Source organism: Zosterops lateralis (genome assembly GCF_965231275.1).
Source record: "Zosterops lateralis genome assembly, chromosome: 4".
NCBI classification, from domain to species: Eukaryota; Metazoa; Chordata; class Aves; order Passeriformes; family Zosteropidae; genus Zosterops; species Zosterops lateralis.
Window position 1 is genome coordinate 64182771 of NC_139765.1, and position 17656 is coordinate 64200426.

Sequence of the window (17656 nt, forward strand, 5' to 3'; positions counted from 1 at the left end):
AAATTATCAGCATAAATTGTTCTACATGTAAAGCTGTTTAAAAAGTACCTTCAGATGAGGACACTCTACAATGTAGTTAAGTGTTTTATGAACCATGCCAGTAACAATTATTTTTAGTAGGGAGTGGAATATACTGCCTTCAGGAAAATTCAGGCAGTTGTTCTCATTTTTAAATTGTAGGAAAATGCACCTTCTCCAAGTAGAATACACAAAATAGCAAATATGCTCTTTTTAAGGAAAATTTGTGATACCAGACACTGCTCTTTATGCAATGTAGTGTTTGGTACAGCAATATTCTGCCTGATCCAAATTATATCCAGAGCAAGAACTAGGTGTCTTCAATAACCCAGCTAATGAAAGATGACTCACCTCTGCTAACTGAGAAAGAGAATGTTTTCTACCTCCTAAAGAGAACTACACTTGTCCTTTAATGGCCCTCAGCCTTTTCATTAATATCTTCCAGAAAGTAGCTCAAAGCTCAGGATGATGTATTGCTTTATTCTGTGAAACTTACTTTCATAGATGTCCTCTCGTCTGTGCCATCTGAAACACTGCTGGTTTTCTGGTTGTTTTAAAACAAAAAACTAAACCAACCAACCAAACAAACAAAAACCCAAGCCAAAAAGAAACAAAAAATCAAGGGAGATAATTTAAAAGAAAAGAAGAAAAAAACCAAGAATATGAAATTATGAAGTGCCCTACTGGGTACTAAAGCATAGAAAGGAGAAAGAACCAAAGCCATGGATAGTTGAAGTACACATGCAGGTGATATGATATTAAATAATACACTGCCTGAGAAATGCAGACTGCTAAATTGCCTCTCTGTGGATAAATTGATGCTTTAACACAATGCTTAGTTTGCACTTTGGCAGAGACAAGCTATCAGAAAGTAACTCTCAATATACACCTAACTAAATATCCTACATATATTTTTCCCTTGGGTGAATGCAGTGGTGCTTAGTGCTCCCTGCAAAAGGTAGATTACCTTATTTTTAGAGTGGAGTGTATGTGTTCAGACAGCTCCATTCAGTAGACAGATTACTTTATTTTTATAGTGCAGAGTATGCATTCAGACAACTCCATTCAATAGATGGATTTGATATTCTGACCAGGGCTTGCCTTTTTTCAAATACGTTTCAAAGGTGTTATCCTTATTTGCAAGCCCTCTTAGGACTCCCTAAAGGGAGATCAAACAATGCAGTTGCTTGGCATAAGGAAGAAAAGATTTGGGTGTGATCATTGTGGCAAAAGCTATTAAGTCAAGGTAAAAATAAAAGCTGGCAAATGCATTGCAACTGAAGTTTTCTACCAGTAGCTCTATTTCCTGATGCAACTTCTTTTTTGTTGTTGTTTTTCTTTTTCAGAAACACATGGATACAGATCCTCAACTACAGTAAATGAGGATGCATAAACAGAAAACACAACACTGAGTAAAAGTAAAAGTACTGCATAACAACCAAGAGAATGGGTAATCTTTATCATTAAATTCTGAAAGAAAAGGATTGTGAATTTACAGGAAGGATTTCTAACAACAATTTATGGATTTCTAGTACCATAACACTACATGAATACAGGGTTTACATTTAGGAAGAAACAGGAGGCAGTAGTGACATATAGCAAGAGACCTATAATGAATGCTGTTAGAATGAACAGTGCAAGAGGAAAACCAGAAAGATGAATGTAAAGTCTATTAATTCTAAAGATGCATTTATTTGATGGGATCTGATGCATTTTATTTGAGGGATGTGGAGGAAGAAGGCAATTCAAATAATCTATCAGGTTGTCAGCAAAACATCCAAAGTTACGTACATGGAACAACCACCAGTTAGAGTGAAATGTGAAGATGGATTCAATAAATGTAGACTGGATAATGACTAGTCAGGAAACTGCACTGGTAAAGTGAATATGGGGTTAAGAAGACATTGCAACTGAAGTTGGTAAATCATCAGTTTTAAGCACCATTTCAGTATTTTTAGCAGTTTATACTAATTACATAAAATCTAAAAAGCCTCATCAATGAAGAGTGACGGTCTGAAAGACCTGTGGAGCGAATAACATCAAAGACGTGAGTAGCAGAAATGGGATTATATTTAAGTGAATATTGTCTTAGAAGGTGCACCTTCTTACAGTTTCAAAAATCAGAAGCAGAAAGGGCCAGATGTGCTTCAGTATCAGTGTCATTGCACATCTACTGTTATTGAAAGATGATGATTGTACCAAAAGTAGCGCTGGTGAACACATCTACAAGGATTATGCAAAAAAAAAAAAAAAAAAAAAAAAAAACAAAAAAAAAAAAAAAAACAAAAAAAAACACAAAAACAAACAAGCAAACAGTGAGGAAAAAGGAGTTCAACATACATCAGTGCAATGGAAGCAGGCAGAGCCTGACCCCATTAGCTGAGACTGGGCAACCACAGCTCACTGCAGCTCATCTTGCACAGGAAAATTTCATTGATATGGTCTGATGAACAGGAAACTCAGCAGTCAAACAACTCATGTCGACCCAAGCATCTGCACTAAACACATAGATAAACACCCCAAACATCCTGAAACTCACTCCACTACCCTAAACATCAGAAGTTACAAAAAATAATGTTTTTGCAACTACATCCAGCCACATTAAGGAGTTTGGAGCAGGGAAAAGGGTTAGAGTTGTTAGAGTTGCTGAGTGTTTTTGGTTTTGTTTTTGTTTTTCTGGGATTAATAAAATTGTAAGATGGTGTCTGAATTTTGATTTTATTTTAATTTTTCATTTGCTTTTGAAAAGGTTTGTTGCAACAATATGTAGGAAATTACAATCCACAAGTTTTTTGGAACTCTTCCTCATTGTGGCAGAGAATTATCCCTGTTTTTATCCCTATTTTATCATAAACAGGTTTTGTATTTTGTCTGTTCTAGGACTCTTGGTATAGCCACCCCAAGCATCATATCCAGAGGCCTGAATATGAAATTATTGAGACCAGTCATCCTCTCTGACATCTATATTCACATTGAGTTCCTGGCAATGAGTCTCTGATAAAACTTCTTTTGATCTACGCTAAGATTTTTATTTGAATATGCTGAAATGGCATAATTTAAAAGCAACCTCTTTCTTCCTTTTGAGAAACTAAGCATCTCTACTCCTAAGGAGTGCTCACTATAAATTGGTTCTTTCAAAAACATGATGCTAATGTCCAGTAATCAATAATAGAGTGCAAGGGAATTAATGGGCACCATGTAATCATCAGGGATGATACAGTCTCTGGAACTGGAAAACTGAATTTTCTCTAAAATATATAAAGACAGAGATTTTTAGATGTGGGGTTTCTGTCTACCCTGAATATACAGGAAGTTTTCCTTAGAAGGATTTAGAGACAGAAATATCAGCAGAAACCTGATTCTTCTCTTTGTGACCTGTCGCCCTGATTTCAGCCTTCTGATCTTGTTTATATAATTCTACTGGAGTTTCTCACACATTTAACATAAACAAAAGTAGATTGTTTCTGCATTCCTCTCTGCAATGGACTGCTAGTTTGACCACTGGTATCAGAGTGGTATTCCTCTCATCCCCCAATCCTTGATCAAATTCCAAATCCTATTTAAACCCCAAATATACTAAACTTCTTTCTCTGCTCACATCACAACCTGACTGGTGAGTGTCATTCCTTTTGTGCTGTGCTTGTGACAGTGACCTACAGTACTCCTTAACTGATTTTATAAAAGCATGCATTGAGTATTGCCATAGTAAGGTGCAGATAAGGTGATAAATCTTCTTAAAGCACTGCTGCATCATGTCAGATTTAAAGCTGCCCTGGATCACGGTATAACTTTTTCTAAAATATGTATATTGCTAGAGGGAACTTCCAACTCTGTGCTGCCTTAGAAAGATTGTTCAAGTTTTGTTTCAATATTTAATGAGTTCTCTATGATATTTCAAAAGAATTACTAGAAAGAGACCATTACAGAAGTACTCTTTTATGGGTGACATGAAAAGGATATTGGATAGTTAAATTAAGAGTTAATCAGGGCTTCTAAGACAACTCAAATAATGCATTTACTATTAACCTTACAAACATGTTCTTGCAAATCAAGGAGGTTCTTTTCTTTTCTCTTTGAAAATAGGATTTTAGTACATTTTTTTCATTCATCAAAGCAAAAGGTTCCTGATACCTTTCAAGGACCCTTATACCAGTGTAATAAAGAAACAAGTTCTTGATTTTTTTCTTCTTCTGAGAAAAATCTTCCTATTATTGTCTATCTATTTCTATGTAATTAAAAAAAAAAAATCTGGCTGTTAAATTAAAAAAAGATAAAAAATAAAAATATTCCTTGATATTTTTTAGGGCTCCATTTGGAGGTACTGAGAAGTAACCAAACAGAAGTAGCTAGTGCAGGAATGAATCATCATTTCATGGATTTTATATATTATTTAAAACCAGATTCTGGCTCATCTTCTGTCCTTCTTGGGGAAATCTATCTGAGATCAAAAGAGGTTTTGTCAGAGCAGATCTCAAAAAAAAAAAAAAAAAAAAAAAAAGCCCACACTAGGAGAGAAGTCCTTTAACACCTGCCACATCATGGAAACAGACTTCTGATAATTCAAATCCCATTACTAATTTACAAAGAGGAGGCAAATCCATAGTCTTGAAGTGCACTTGAGGAATGCTTTCTGATGCATTGCCAAGGGTCTGGGAGATAAACTGTGCGCTTTTTATATTGAAGAAAGCAATTTCTCCACCCATTTTTGTGAGTGCGTAAAATTTCTAATACTGTTACCCACAAACACTCCTTTAAAAACAGAAAAAATATTTTTTTTTCCTAAATAAAGAACTCAGTCATATTAAAAAACCCTAAGGTCTTATATTTGTTTTATTCTTTTAAATGCTACACAAAAATATAAAATAACTAGCACATAAAAATGCACAGAACTGCACTATCTATAAACCTGAATAAATTTATGTAAACTAGCTATTTAAAAAGAGCACCAAGAAGTTTGACTTGTGTACTGTATGGAATTTTAATTCTTTGATTATCATTAATTTATGTAGTTCTACAGAAGTTCATGGTGTTGCAGCAAAATGCATTATGAAAATTTATTCAAGGAATGGTATCAGTAAATGATTAGAATAGAAAATTCCAAATATTAAATATTTCTAAACTGACTAGCCGTGACATAAAAATCCAAAATCCAGCATAGAAAGTAAAAGGCTTTCTTCTCTATGGAAGATACCTAAATACGTATTTGGAGAATCTCTCACACAACATTTTGCACCACAGAAAGCCTCTCTGTCATTGCTATAAGGAGTAGGTGAACCTTCAGCCTTTCAGAGGTTTGTGTTAAGTTACCCTGAAGGGATCTACATGGATGACCCCATGTATCACTTTGAGTGATTAAAAAATTTAAAAGATTAAAAAGATTAAAAAAAAAAAAAAAAGAAAAAGAAAAAGATGTTTCCCAGTTTTCAAGACTAGAGAAATCAAAAAGTTAATGAAAACATGTTATTTTCTATATCCAGAATCTACACTTTTTTAGGAATTAGGCAAACAAACAAACCACTCATCTGCCCAATTCACTGTGCCCTCCCTCCATTTTCTTACCTTATATAACGATTCTGCCCTAACTTTGAGCTGGATCTGACAAAGGCTGATAACCAGCACATGGAAGTTAAGGTTTACAGGATATAGAACACCCCTTTACTGTCTCTGATTTATTTTCTCTCTGCTCCCAAAATGAGAAAAAAAGTTGTCAGAGTTTGAACTAAAGAAGCTACTTGCTGGATTACGTGCAATCAATACACATTATATTATATTAATTATATTTTACTATTAAATGAAGTCAATATATACTGGGTTATTTCTCATATATTCCTTCAATTTTGGGTCCATTTATTATATTTTTATGTATATTTATGCATTATGTATTTTACCACACCTCAATACTGTTGTTTCAAACAATCCAAGAAACTCCGGGAAGTTATCAGTCTCTGAGAAATATCCCATTTTGACATTGCTCTCTCCCTTTCTCAGCTTCAACAGAATAAGCTAACTCCACAGGGAAAAAATAGTTGAAAACACCCTAAAATAAACATTGTAAAAAGCATTAAAAAAAATTATCATGTCTAAAATGAAGGAACAAAGTTTTGCTAAATATGCACCAAAACTCTTGACAAAGCAAACAATAATAACAACACATGAGGTACTGGAAAATCATAAGGAAACAGATCTATTTTCTTACTATTTCCAGAGTGTGCACGTTCCCCACATATCAAAGAAAAGAAAATGGGTGGGAAGAGGGATGGGAAAGAAAGAAAGACATTCTTCTACAATAATAACTGTGATTTTTTTATTCCCTGTAAGTGTGGTCCATATTTTGGATGAAAAGCCTGTTATCGGAGTTCAATGGCCTTTAGCTGCTGGAGCATGTAACTCATTCTGAACACACCAGGCTGGTTCAAACAGGGGGAAATGTTAACTTCTATATCAGTAATTTGCAGTAATAGAAAGCTGTTACTAAATCAATGTCTCATCTGGAAAATAAACGTTTCCATTTCACCTTTCACTTAAGCTACTGGCAAGAGGCTATTATCCTGTGACTTTCCATTAGAGCAGCACGAGCTCAGACACCCATGTACAGCAAACACTGTCTAAAAGACTAGACACTATTTGCTAAGCTTGTCCTAAAAAAACCCAATAAAATAAAGAAAGGAACAAAAACCCCAAACCAACAACCAAAAAACAGTGCACAGAGGTTCTTTTGCTGGTGACCAAGATTTTTACAATGGTCCGTCTTGCAACCTGTCAGCCTGGTAATCCCCAGGTAACTCCATGTCCAATTTGTTGAAGACAAATCTGGATGCCTTTCGCAATACCAAAATTCTTAACCAAGAAATTAATTCCTTAAGTACATATGTACTTAAATATTGAATCTAAGAAAAGATGCTCCTTAATGTCAGATAACTGTTGATTTCATGGCAGGCTTTCACAAGATAAGGGACAACCACTATTACTTCAAATATAAAACAAAGATGGGCAGTGACTCCTCAACATCATGGAGCTTGTTGAGGGCAGCCATAATTGAGGCTCACATTTCTCAAGGACTACTAGAAACAGTTAAGCTTAAAAAAAATCAGACAATTGAATAAACTGTGAAAAACTTTCCCATTTCTGATATAAACCATTCATTTTTCCATTTTTTGCCTTTTTCAAAACCATTTTTTAGAACCCAGAGAACAAGCTAAAATCAGCAAAATTACACACAGAGAGTGGATAAGAGGAAAAAAACCTTATAGATGGTGAAATTATAAATATGCCACAAATAGGCATTCTTACATACAACTTAATCAAATGCCTTGTCTTTAAGTTAAGAACTACAATATTTATTTGGAAGTTATTATCTAAAAAAACAAAAGCATGACAGATCCCAGCAAGAGCTTAATTTCATTACATTTGACAACATTGTAAAAACAAAGTGATATACACCACTTCTTTGTTCACTGGCAAACACATTTGCACAAATATCTGGGCAAACTCTATTTCATTCACAAACATCATACCATTTCCTCTGCATGTGAGAAAAAAAAATCATTTCAGATGAAAACCCTATGATTTAAATCAAGCCAACAACCATCTAGATTTGTTGACCTAACAGTATGTGTTGCAGTTATCCAGACTATATGCCAAAAAATGGTTTTCACATCGCAGTAAGATCTGCAAAGCAGGAAGGTTCTCCTGGTTAAGTAATATACAATTCTCATGCTGGTGAGAAGTGCAGGAATTGAAATTTTGTCCCAGGACATTTTTTCCACTGAAAATTATCCTTATAGGATAAAAAATATCAATATTTGTACAGAAAAAAAGCAGAATTTAATATTATTTTCAAATTGTTGATATTTATTTTCAATTTTCTGTATTATGTAAAATACATAACTACTAAAGGCATTTGAAAAGACAACATGAAGCAAGAGGGCACCCCAGGGAGAAAGGGCACACTGAGGATGACAGGATGCCAAGGCTGCAGAACACCTATTATCTTAAGCAGAAGTATGACAAAAGTTCTTTATTATGCAACAGGGATATAAAAAATTGCTAGATGCAATTTGAGAACTAGAAAAATCCAGTATGTGATAAAGTGAGCCTGCAGTAACAAATAAAGAGTCGTGATATCCTTAAATTATATTCTGTATGTTCTTACAATCTTTCAAGACTGCAAACTTTGGATATATTCACAAAAAGTCACTAAGTTACAAAAATCCACATATGAATACGTGATATTTTTTCTAGTCTTTCCTTTTTATCATCTGTCTTCCTCACTTCAGAACTAAAACTGAACATACTGTTTGTGAACGTGATACTGCTTCAAAAATAGTAATAACTACAATGCTGGATAGTATGATAATGAATATGCTGAAATTATAATATAGAAGATACATCTTGATTCATCAATCTACTCATGATTTTACATGTAATTTCTTGGTAATCAACCATGATAAATTTATCAATATGGATATCCCAATAGTGTCCACATTTATTATCACGGTTAGTATTTTTCAGAATAAAATACTTTGAATCTTAACATTTATGTCCTGTCCACTTAAAAATTAACAACTTTATTTCACTTTCTTCTGAAAGAATCAAATCAATGAAGTATTTTTAGAGTATATATTTATAAGGATTCATCATGTAAGTCTTGTAAAGTGCAATAACACAGGGATATCATTTTTATCCAGTAGAGGTTTAAAAAAAATTGTAAGTTTGAGCTAAGCTGCCATAAACTCAGCAAAGTTCACAGCTGTGGTATTACAGGCTGGAAATACAAGACATTCTGAAATATAAGGGCCAATTATTAAAAAATTAGTTTTGCAAAACCAAATTTATTTTGCAATATTGCGAAGCTGAAAACTAGATTTCTTTCTAGGGGGAAATCTTTCATAACTCTGTTGATAATAAGCATATTAAACCTCTTAGATATTAAAACCAACACAAAACAACAAGACAGTTTTAAAAATTTAATGAGTAGAGGGATGGGTCCATACAAAATATTTCACACTGCCCAAGAGAAAAAATTGACAGTCGACAGATATTTTATTTCAGTCCCTCATAATGTGTGTGGGTTGAGTAAAGAATAAACAAACTCTTCTTATTTGAATTCATTATTTTTGTGTCATAGAGCATTCTTCTGTATGCATCAGGCAATTGTTCTTGACAATATATGTTAGTTATTTTCTGCTGTTTATATTATATTCCCGACTTTAAATCACCTTTAAGTCCTCATCTTTAAGAACTTTCACAAGTCCTTAAATTGCTTGGCTCACCCACTTTCAGCCCAGACAACACCATCAGATGCCACAGGGGCACAGAGGCGGAGGCAGAGTTTGCCTGCACAGAGTTGCCTGCACTTTGCTCTTCTACAGCTTTATACAGGGTCACAGAGGGTGCCACCTGCACAGCTCAGAGCAGAGCTGGCAGCTTGTGTCACACCAGAAAAAGAAGGAAAAGGGAGTAGGCCATATTTTCCCTTCCTTTCTCCTCACCTTCCTCTTTCCTCATTTAGATCTCAACATACTGAACTAAAAAGAACAACTGAGAACAAAATAAGGCAAACTTGTTTGATGCAAAGAGAAAAAAAAAATGACAGGCTCTCAGGGCAACCAAGGAATATTCCAAAGCTCTTGCAGTTCCATTTAAAGTAGGTTTTAAGGTCCTTAAGATAAAACATTTTTAACCATTTTCACAAAATTTGGTATTTTCTTGCTAGATATAAATTACTTCAAGTAATTAAGCACTTTTTTTCCTAGTAGTCAACTTAATTAATCATATCTATTTGTTTAACAAACCGAAACACACCTAAATATTTACTAGTAGATGTTAAAATTGTCTTATATTTTTAGTAGGTTGAAAAATGAAGATATACTGATATTAAATGTTCTTCTTAGCAGTCTGTATTGCAAAAATAGAAAGGCCACCATTAGCTATTTTTACCATAAGAACATTGCCAATCTTACTGCAGAGCCAACTTTTCCCTCTTGGTACAAAATGGTTCAATACTAAACTGCTATTCCAAGTTGTGCGTAAGAGAGAAAATACAGCAAAAGAAATGGATCTGAGGAGCAGCAGCAATCATCTCCAAAATTGGTCTTGGCAGTATGTACAGCTTGAACATTTATTACTCAGTCAAGCAGCCTAACAGACACTGGAATCTCAGGACCTGCTATGAAGTCCACGATAACTCTGGATGAACAGCACATCATTGGTCAAGGAATCTGCAGAGAGAGGCAGCTACACTGAATGCTAATGATAATCACCATTCCATTATGAGAAAAGGATTTTTCACCCTTTTGCTTTTTTTACAAACCATGCAAATTGATGTTATACAGTCTGGAAAAAGAAAGTAAATAGGAACACAAATATTATTGTTCTGGTTTCTTTATCTCTGCTGAGGTCAGGAGGAAAGACAAGGGAAATGTGGACTTGGATGTTTATTGTTTCTTATCTATGCACAGTCTCACGAGGTGTGACCTCTAACTAGGAAGTTAGAGAAATCTGGTAAAATGGAGGGCTTCTAGCTCTTTCCAAGGCTATTTAAGTGATAATTACTCAATAACAAGGTGACACCTATGTTTTTTATACTTTTGACCCAATAATGACCACTCAAGGCCTGCAATGCAGACTTTTTCACCCAATTACAGAAAACCACCCAAACTCATGAAGAAAAAGGTGAAGAAGAAGGACTTAGACAACACCCTAAATCCTCCATCTTGGCTCACACACATTACTATATACTAAAACTCTAAATCCAAGTTTTTCACCCTGTGAGATCACACAATACTATCCAAACTACACACCCACAACCCCAGTGCTATCACTCAATCTCGAAAGCTTGTTCCAAGGCTTCAAGTCAAATGTGGTACTTGCCTGAGGGTCAGCATCCCTCAGCTCAGAAAGGCTGAAATTTCAGCCTCCAGGGCTCCAACACACAAAGGTGTCTTGGCATCCTTTCGTTTACACTCCAGAGTACAGTTTTCAAAATCAACAGGATTAAAAAAAAAAAACAAAAACTTTTCAAAATCAACAGGAAGGAAAATCCCTTCATTGTATGGTATTCTAATTTTTCAAAGCCAGGCCACAAAGACCAACTTTACAAGGTAACACAACTTTGGCTTCTGGTGTAGCTTTTCACACCCCAGTGTGATTTTAAAAATTCTAAACATGGAGGAGACCATATCCTTTGAGTATTTAAGAAGACTGTATCGTGTCAGTGGTCCATGCAGATGAATTTCTGGTGATAGAACAGGAAAGACAGGATATAGAAATCTTGGCAGCTGATGGTGCCCAGAGGGGTCACTGTGAAAAAAGCCCACAGCCACGGGGTAGGGGCTATGCCTAAGGCCTGTACTGTTCTATTGAAAAGCCAAACTCAATATTTTTTTAAGTTGGCCTTTTTTAAAAAAAGACCATGAAAAACAACAGGAAAAAGGAAATAGATTAACCATTTCCTTGACTTAAATAGAAAAAAAATTCTCAATACAGTTTATTCAATTTAAAAAGAAATAAGGGTTAACATACTAAAATATGATTTGTTTTTGTGGAATATGGTTTTCATGGGGAAATGTGTGTCAGTACAAAACCCTGACACAGTTATATTTTACCAATATAGGGGTTGTTTTGTAATTAAATAGATCTTTAAATATTTACTCAATAAAGGTGAAGTAGATTGAAAATAATATTTTTTTAAAGATATCAATTAGAAGGTAAATTTCTTTATCTGACAAATAGAAACCCACAAGATGAAGAGATTCAGAGAAGAGATTTCATAACAGAAATTCAGTGCATTTCTGTTATGAAGTACAGATGGTAACTAGGAATTTTGGGATTATCTGGAAGCATGATTATAACTGAAACTGAGAAAACGAAGATGTGTGTATGGGTGCAGATATGCTTTGTTAATATGCTTACTCATAAAAAGAAAGTTGGCAGTGGAAATGAAAATATTATTTCTGCCAAAATTAGATCTATAGGAAAAAAACCCAAACAACTACTTGGAAGTAAAAATAGCACCTGGTAAGAGAAGAACACTGCAACAATATGAAAAAAAATTCTTTCCAAAGGACCATGAAGTAAACCCTAGAACGTCTTTTCATCCCTGTAACAAATTTCTGTATAGGAGAAAAACTTCACCAAGATAAAGAGAAAATTCCCATCGTGAATTGCTCATGAGTTGTGACTGTTTGCTTGAATACAGTATTTAATTTCCCAAGGTTAAATTATTAGAATAGACGTAAAATATTTAAAATACAGCTCTAAGCTGCGAAAGTACTTAAACTGAAGCTGAGAAAGCTCTTCAACACAAAACAACAGAGAGAAATGTAAAACTAAGTATCTATTTTTTCCAACTCAAGACAAATAACAAAGCCTAGTACACTAGTCCAATTATTTTAGGAATAATTTATTCTTTTATATAGCTTCCTTCAAATGTTTCTAAATATAAACTTATTTTTTAAAAGATTTTTTAAAAAATAATTAATATTCCAGGAAAGGTTCTGCATGTTACGTATCAAGAATCTCACTATGCTCTCTTTCAGTAAGTTCTCACACTAAAACATACAAATAAATAAAATCAATCACATTGATTGTAATAGCTATCCCTTGATTCATTTCAAATAAAGATTTTTCAGTTCAGAGGTAGAATATTTCAGAGTACCCACTTTCAGTACAAATTTATGTTTAGGCAACTGTATGAAAGCCTAAGGTATTTAGGTTCCAAATTTTCTACTGGAAAAAAAATTCTGGTTTTATTTCGCAGAACCATCTGAAAATTCTATTCAGACATCTTAAGACAATCAAGTCTAGAAGAATATCTGGAATTATAACAGAAGTGTGTTTTATTTCAGATTTGCCACTGTTTTTTTGTTGTTTTTTTTTTTTTTTTTTTTCCACTAAAAACCTTACGTCACATTTAACAATTAGTTAATCTTGGATAAACTTTCCAGGCCAAAATGGATTCTCAAATATTCAGCTGGAGAGTATGCTATTGTATCATTTTTGTGATGCCTCACTATTAGGCAGAGTGCTTTAAATCTACACTGAGAATTCCTTACCACATCTGTATTTTCAAAACAGCATGTACCTAATCAATTTAGTGTTTCAAAGAGGAAAAAATTACCCTTGGCTACAAAAAAGTCTTTCCTTATTCTACCTTATTATCTTAAATTTTGATCACTTTAGACAGAAGCCATGGTCAACTTGACATCAAGTGATTATGCCAGACCATCCATCCAATTAAACTAACGGTACTAATGCCAGTGCCAAAATTTAAATACCTCGTAGTGATGGAGGATACTTCAAGTTGTTTGGCCTTCTGGATTGTGACAGAAACAAGCTTTTTCATCAAGTTAGAAAAGCTATTACTTTTTGCTGATTATTCAAATAAGAATTTAATTCAGGGAACTTTAGCAATCTACTCGGGGGGGAAAAAGAATTGCAATTGTCAGAGCATAAAAAGCAATACTGACCCTAGAGTTCTTTACTTAAGCTTCTGCGTTGGTATTTTCCTTCTGGGTTTAATATTGAACCAACCAGGCAGTACTTAGGGACTTAGCTGCAACTAACATTTGCTTTATAGTAACCCCAAGCCATAGTCTTTGGTATTTAAAACAGGCTGACACTGAAATTCATTTAAAGGTCTACTTCACTCATTACATGTTATCACAAATAACTCACTGATTAAAATAGTAGAGAAAACACAAAAAATAAAATACTCAGAAATAATATCACATGCCATCTGTACAAGAAATACATAATATCTATTTCCAAATTTAAAGGTATGAACACACACAAAACCAGAGTGTTGAAGCCATTGTTTTTCAATGTCTGATGTAGTAAGCCTGCACTATTCATTCATCCCTTACAATAAAGCAGGAGAAAAATAGTTCTGAATAGCTTCAATTTGTCAATAATCACAAAAAAATACATCACAAGCACTAATCTTAAAATATGCTGAACGAATTAAAGTAATAAAAGTGTCTTGCCTGTCTGTAACTGTTATTTAAACTAAATGGAAAAAAACTCCACACAAATTATTGTCTTTAGATATTTAAGGAATGCAGATGTAGCATCCCAATATATTTATGTAACACTTTATAAATATCTGAATTCATTAATAAATCTTATTTATTATCCACACATAGGATTTTCAATGAATAAATGATAATATACTTTTTTCTAGTTTATTTGAATTGGTTGTTTTGTTTTGTTTTTTTTTTAATTGAATATTGTCACTCTCATGGTTTCATTTCCCAGTATTTCTAAGGTTTTTATTCAAAGAACAGTAGAACGGATTGAGTTGAAAAGGACTTTAGAGATCATCTAGTTCCAATATCGCTGTCCATCCATGTGCTGGAACACCTTCCCGTAGACTGCTGTTCCCAAAGGGTATTTTTTTCTTTTCAAGCTCTTAGCCTGAGATACACAAGATAAGCAGAAACTGTACAACACTTTAAAAATTCATCAAGGAAATAATATTCTGGTCAAGGTAAAAATCACTGTAGCATCTAACTCGAATTTTTTTAATTATTTCTGAAAGTTTTTATTGTCCTTGAGGTATATACTGGAGTACTAGAATGTCAATATACTTTATCAATAACTGATTATCTACATATGTGATGCACCACCAGAAAGGCAAAAATTATATCCACTGTCAAACTTGATATCAAATAATATATAATAAACACAAGACTTTTGAGAGCAGAAAAAAACTGACTGCCATGAAAGGAGTGTATGAAGCAACATTATTTATATTTTACTATTACTATGGTATATGAACCATCAATTACTTGTAACTCAATATTTATGCCTGGTTTGATGGCTTCGGAGCAGGGAAGCCCTTTTTTCTTTCTGGTTGCTGTCCAAATATATTCAGTTATGTTGTCATTTTCATGACATATTACTTTCAACCTGACACTTCAATCAGCTCTTCCATGCTAATCGAGTACTGACATGTGGAAACAGTATTTCTGATTTAAAGGGAGTAAAGTAGGAATAAGCACACAGAAAAAAAGCAAACCTGATTGGTGTGCTTTGCCTGACACCTCATCTCAAACCATAGCACCAGGATAGACACACACATAGAGGAATCACTGCAGCAGATGGGGAGAGTAGATCTCAGACAGCGAGGGCACATGGTGGTATCCACTGGAAAGATTAACCTAACTTTCCTTGTGCCAGGAATTTCCTCTTACTCCTGGCCTGCAGTTCCTATATTCTGCTTAGGGATAAGCAGGGTACAGTTTTAATGAGGATTTTGAAACAAGACTTCAGCTACTAATAGGAGATGCATGACTAATTCCCAGTGCATGTGGTAGAAAGAGGACCTGAGGGTCTGTTCTGTTTTCAGCTGCAGATTGATTTTAGTTCAAAACCTAAACGAGCCTCTTGAAAAAAACTGCATTAAAAGCCTGATTTGGTTCTATTTTATTGGGATTGCCACCTCTCTTCAATCCTCAGAAACAGGCAAGTAAATTAACTCCTTAGACTTTTTCCTGTCTCTGCAAAGGTTTTGGCACAGGATCCAGGAAAGGAAAAAAAAAGGAACAACTTTCCTAATATTTCTTTCTACAATCAAATAACTCACAAAGTAGTAGCTTTGATGTAGTAAATTGATATTTTGTAATGATGTATCATATATTCTTATGGTGAAATACAAGGAACTACTTCACAAGAAGCTCATCACTGTATTTCAACAAAGCAAATCACTATATATGTAGGAAGACAAAGAATATTATTTTATAGACCACACTTGATTTTAAGTTTCAGTAGGTTGTGCACCCACTTTCAAAAATCAAAGTAGACAGAAATTAATTATTTGATTCAATTTAAAAAATCATAAATAATCACAAGTAATAACTACAATAGAAATGAAACATAAATAGAAAACATTTTAATGGACAGCATATTTATTCTCTTAAAGGTCTCTTCAAACCCTAATGGTTCTATGATTCTATGGTTAAGAGTCAAATTCCCAGTTTCATACAGAAAATAATTAACATGACAAAGTGTGATTGACAGGCCCAAATGAAAATCCAGATCACATGTGGCTCTAAGAGTAATTGTTCCTCTCCCCTAGACACAACAACCTGCTGCTGTAAAAGGCAAGAAAAGTGAAAACCAATCTCAAGGAGGAATAGGCAAGTCTAATATCTAGTCATTGAAAACTGTTCTGTGAGATGCAAAGAGCAATTCTTTGTTTCTCTTGGCATCTTGCAAAGCACATACACTAAAGGAGAAAAAATGAAATCTGCCTGCCAAGGCATAATTCAGTCAAAAAAATTGGCTTCCAAGCCGTAAAACTTGTGAACTGTGTCTCATCCACTGTTTCTCAGAAGGATTTGTTGTAATACCTGTGCTGCAAATGCTTCCAAGCAGATTGGGATTTAGACAAGGAATTGCAGATACTATTTTCAAAAATACAGCTGCTCCCTGCTAGAGTGGACACTGAAACCTCTACCAAGAAATGGCAGGTGAGCTCCTGTGAACAGGCAGAAAAATGACAACTGTGTTCAAGACACATTATCAATCTTTCTGGAGTTATAAAAATTGTTTGTAGATCATAATGTGAAAAGAACAACAGTAAACTCTACTTTTGGAAATCTGTTGGCGAATGACTACCTCACAATTGCTCACTTGTGCTTCAGATGACACATGAACTTTGTAACTATAAAATAGAACCTGGTGAACATTTTGTGTTTATTGATATGAAATCTCTCACTTTTAGGTATTCTCAAGCTGTTATCTCTGAAAATTCCATCTGTAATGAAAAGTTACCCAAACACACAACAACATGATTTTTCTGACACAGAATTACAGACTTCCCAGTATTTTTCTAGGCTTCCACTTCTCTGGTATTTAATATGAAAACCAGACCCAAAGAATTACGAACCATATATGTTGCACATGCAATTACCTCTGTCCAGAAATGTACATTTCTTTATGTTATTATCATTTTATTAGATACTAAACTTGTACCTTTCCTGTGGAAATCATATTCCTTTTCTGGTTTATGGGCTGTACAGTAACATTACATAGTATATATTTTTAAGGAATACATGTCCTCAGGAATTCCATTTTAAATGTTAAATTCAACACAACAAGAAAACTTTTTATGTACTATAATGATGACAATCTTATACCAAAGTTCACACGACATTTACAAATATCCAATATAATATAATAATTGGAGAGACATTTTTTCAACGTTTTAACAGTGAAGTATCAATTCTCTTAAAAAAAATAAATAAAAAAATAAAAAAATAAAAAAAAAAGGAAGGAAATGGCCTGTCACTTCTTCACTTCTCTGTAATCCTGCAATTAAGGTGCACTTTAGCACTTATGAAAGCCAGAATCCCAGAATAATCCTTTAGGTCTGTCAGTCAAGCTCACCATATAAGAATACGAGCTACTATGAATCTTTCCCCCATCATAGTGACATTTCCACTTTCATCCCTGTGCCATTTATGGAAGCTACACACAACTGTGACTATGAATTTTAAAAAGCTCAGGTCACACAAGGGTCTCTTTCCTCTTGATGAGACTTTAAGAAAAAGACTGTATACTTGAAAATAGGACCTTAAATTAAAAAAAAAATCAAAACTTAAAAATACAAATCCTATTTAATTTTTCTTTCCAC

General features: G+C 34.0%; 1 protein-coding gene across 3 annotated transcripts in view; it reads right to left on the bottom strand.

Annotated features, from left to right (window-relative positions):
• Positions 1-17656, bottom strand: part of CACNA2D1 (calcium voltage-gated channel auxiliary subunit alpha2delta 1) — a 362095-nt gene that overhangs the window by 133596 nt on the left and 210843 nt on the right. The window lies entirely within an intron of this gene.